We start from the raw sequence: 4,330 nt of genomic DNA, 5'->3' as shown, positions 1-4,330 counted from the left end.
TCCCTGTTTGTCTCACATTGAGCAGTATAGAGTGAGGGTATCAAGCACAATTCTCTAGTTGTGGCCTTTGGGATATCCTTTATGACTTCTTCAACAACAACCACATAGCGGGAGCAAACATGTTGTTGCTCGTTCCAAGTCAGGGGTTCGGCTAAAGCTTTGTGTGCTTTGGTGTTGGCCTTCCAATGTCCACATGGACATATGCATGTGTAATGGCTGTCAACTTGTGATCAAGCTTCATTAGGCACTTCATCTCTAATTCGTTGGTCAGATGTGCCATCTCCTTAGCCAAATCTTCAAGAGATTTCTCCTCAAGCCTAGGCTTTAGGTGCTTCGGGAGTGCTGGAGGTGTCAAGGATGTTGGTTGCGACACCTTTTCCATAGGTGAATTTCTAAGGACGTGTTCCGCAAGCGACGTCATCATGGCCAAAGGCTGTGACTACTGTGATTCCTAATTGGAAGCAGTAATGGATAGTTCAACGGATTAGCCTGCAATTTCAGGTCCTTAAGCAAATCAAAAGTGGCCATGTCTTTTGTTGCTCTTTGTGCATTCACTAGTGCAAATCGAGCATCAGGTGAGCTAGTCATAGTGGATTGCACATGCATATCCCTAGGTTGAGAATCAGGGGTGTTGTCATGTCCAGCCTCTTGGACATTTGGAAGCTCACATGGAGATGGAGATTGGGATTGAGCAGCTGTACTTGATAGCTGATGTTGTGCTTCCTATGTCCATTTAGAGAAAGAGGATGTAGGAGATTTGGGACTCCTAGGTGGACTTGGCACTAACTGAAAGATTTGCTCATGGGGGTTGTTAGATGATTCTACCATTTGTTTTGTTGAGCAATTAGCCTTATTATGAGCAATATTCGCATGTGGTGCTCATTATCTCCTTAGGAAGTCAAAGGCTCCTTGGGCACTATTGGCTTTTGTGCACCCTCAATGATTACATCTAATATCTGCTTGTTAAGCATGCTAGGCTAAGGATCTACCTTTCGAATAGTCATGTTTGGTTTCTTGATTTCAATCGTGAGGGGCTCAGTCACTCCAATGTTTTTGAGTGAAGACTTGGATTTTTATTTAGGTTTCCTCCTGCGCCTCTTTGCTTTTGATACCGTCTAGCCTTCAATAGACAGAGGTGGTTTAGCTAAGGGTTTTGGCACCCAAATTCATCGGTTACCTGCGTAATACCCTTGAGCACGTAGCAACGTTTTGGATATCCATCGCGGCGTTGTGATGGCTCTCCATCTATACCCTTGTCTATAAGGCTTGGGCTTCTTTTGTGGTCTTCTACAATATTTGTAAGTTCAAAGCCTGTCCTTGGCATTGTCTCTTGACATTCTTGTTTCAAGCATGGCCTCGCTCACTGGTTCTCTCTGCTCAACATGTGCTTGTATCAACTCTTTCAACAAGTCCTTGCTCTCGTTACTAGGCTTGCATGGTATGTCAAAATGTTCCTTGTCTTTCCCTTGAGGTTTGATGAGGTCACCCTTACTAAAGGTTGTGATTATCCACACACTCGAAAGTGTCAAGTGTATCCTCTATGTGCTACATAATCAGCCTCACACTTCATCGCCCTTTTGAAGGGTCTTCCTAGGAGGGTTTCCTTTCCACAACTTGTGCTATTTGGAGGAACATGAAATAGGATAGGCAAGCTTTCAATTTCAACAATTACAAGGATTTTGCACTTCTCAATAAGTGCTTGTGGGTATCCCCCATAAGGATTAAGAGTTGCATCAGTCAGTGCAAGCTCTAATTGGCCTAGTAGGGTCTATGCTTCATAGGTCAAGATATTGAAATCAGCTCCTTTATCGATGAGAGCGTCGAAACAATGCTCTCTTTTTGCGGTGAGTTTGACCCTAAGATAAGCAGGCGGTGCTATGTCTTCATCTTTCGGGTCTTGGCTTATAAATTCAAGCCTTCTGATACATGTCCTTGAGTCCTCGACTACACCACTAGATGTGGATTCTCTACTGATGACTTGGGTCATTTGTGTAGTGCCACTCAAGGTGTCGTTAGGTCTGTCATTTCTAGTCATCCTCCCAATTGTAACTTGACGTTGTTCCATTCCGCCTTGACTAGATGCAGTCTGAATGCAACATATACATACTTTTGTGGTGTGGCCTTTTTGCCCTTGTTGGCTAGATTGGCCCATTGAGGTTCTAGGGTCTCTGCTTGTCTTTGTCCGGGTATAGGCTTTTGGTTGTTGTTTTGCAAGTGAGAATTTATGCTTGTGTAGAGCCATTACTACACTAGGATCTAATTTGGAGGACCTGTTGCGGTGCGCGTTCTCTCTAGCCTACTTGGGGGAGGTGTGGAGGGGGCAAAGCCCCCCTTTGCAGGGGTTTGAGGGGGGGGGGGGCATTACACCAATTACCATACACAATTTGAAGGACAGTTCATAGCCAAATTTTGAACTATTTGCTCTAGATTTCAGCCCAGTGATGGATCTATGATGTGCTTTCAGCTTTATATGGTCTTTAGGTCGGTTTCAAGGACTACAAGTTAAAAATTTGACAAAAATCCAAATTCAACCCAACAGGTCCGATTTGTAGGGGCCGAATGTCTGATTTGGCCCATCTAAATGGCTGAGGGCCGAATGAGAAAATGATCGAATGTCCGATTTGGACAGTCTAAATGTGGTTGTTCAAAGGCCGAATGGGGAAATGGCCAAATGCAACTGGTCTGAATGTCTGATTGGACCAATTCGAATGTGGTTGTCCGAGGGCCGAATGGCCAAACGGAGAGCCGAATCAATTGGGCTAAGGTTAGAATGGAGAATTCAAATGGACCGAATGTCAACTTGTTCAAGTGGGGTTGGGCCTAGTCATTAGGGCCGAGGGCCGAATATCAAGTTGGTCCGAACGGTCAATTCGGACAAGCTAAACGGCCAGGCCAAATGCCAGGTGGTTTGTCTAAATGGATTTGACCAAGTGGCTGAATGCCGAGGATCTATTCTAGGACTCGGCCCAGAATTGGTGTCACTCGGATGTGCCGAATGCGACACGTTTTTCACCAAACTTGCACAGAATTTGTCATGCCGAACGATTAAGGCCTTCCCATTGGTCGAGCACCTCCAGATCTTAGCTACACATGCATGAGAAGGTGTGGGAGTACCTGGAGTGGGCAACGAACTCCTCGCCGACAAGATTGAAGCAGGTCCATGCAACGAAGCTCTCTCTCTCTCTCTCCCTAGCTCTCCCCAATCCCTAAAATGCAAAATGAAGTCTCCCTTGCCCCTCCTGGCCTCTTATCACCCTGTCTAAGTTTGCATTCACCTTAGCCTTACTCCCTTACCAGCATTTCACCCAAAATTTCATTTTTTGCCCTTCTTTTTCTCTTGTTTCAACCTGTTATATAGCAGTAAAAACACTGCTGTGTCTGCTCAATTGTTTTAATCCTTTCCTACCTAAATGTAAACAAAAATCATAAAGAAAGTGCCTGCACTGCTTCAACCTGCCTTTCCAAATCCAAAAAACCAAAAACTTACTTGCTAAGCATATCGAATATCTCTTCAAACTCCCTCACTCCCTACCTATCCATCTCAAGCACCGGTTCGGGGAAAACCCTACTGTGATGCTCGATTTGAAGCGCATAAGTGCTCAAGCTTGAATCCGTTGGTCCCGACAACGGAACCAAAATGTAGAGGCAATCAACTGCCAAGACCCATGGACTGCTTATTGTTTCAAGTGTTCCAAGCCAAGCATCAATGGCTATCTCTCACATAGCTAACACGCTATCCATCTCTACGAGTGTAGTGAGCTTACCTCCATGCCCGATCGAGTTGCCTCCTCTCCTGAGCACTTCGATAGCTCCACGATCCAAGTGCAAGCTTCAAGCAAGCTCCATCCTCAAGCTCCATGCTCCAAGCTCCATTGTCGCGAGCAAGAGAAGAGAAGAGAAGATAAGAGAAGAAGAGTGGAGAAGATGAAGAGCTTCTCTACCACAGTCCCTCACCCTCACACACTCACTCCCTCACACTCTCACACACTCTCTCTCAAGCACAAGCTCAAGCAAGCAAGAAGAAGAAGAAGAAGAAGAAGAAGAGAGCTACTTTTGGCCACACACAAGAATGAGCTTCTCATTCACTTTTTAACTTTATATACAAAACCCTAAATCCCTTTTGGGCGGTCATCCCCTTATCCCCTTTTTTGCCTTGGCCTTCTCTTCTGCTTTAGATTTCTCGGATTTTTCACCTTGTTCATCTGAGCGTTAATAGTATCCAACTCATCATAAGCTCTCCTAGTAATAAGTATATCATCCACATAGAGTACCAAAATCATAAGGTTGCTATCACGAGGCTTCTTCATGCATAAATATAGATCCATAACAC

Source organism: Lygodium microphyllum, chromosome 3 (assembly GCF_053477565.2).
Source record: "Lygodium microphyllum isolate KBCC chromosome 3, Lygodium_microphyllum_v1.1.10, whole genome shotgun sequence".
NCBI classification, from domain to species: domain Eukaryota; kingdom Viridiplantae; phylum Streptophyta; class Polypodiopsida; order Schizaeales; family Lygodiaceae; genus Lygodium; species Lygodium microphyllum.
This window is presented reverse-complemented; position numbering follows the sequence as displayed.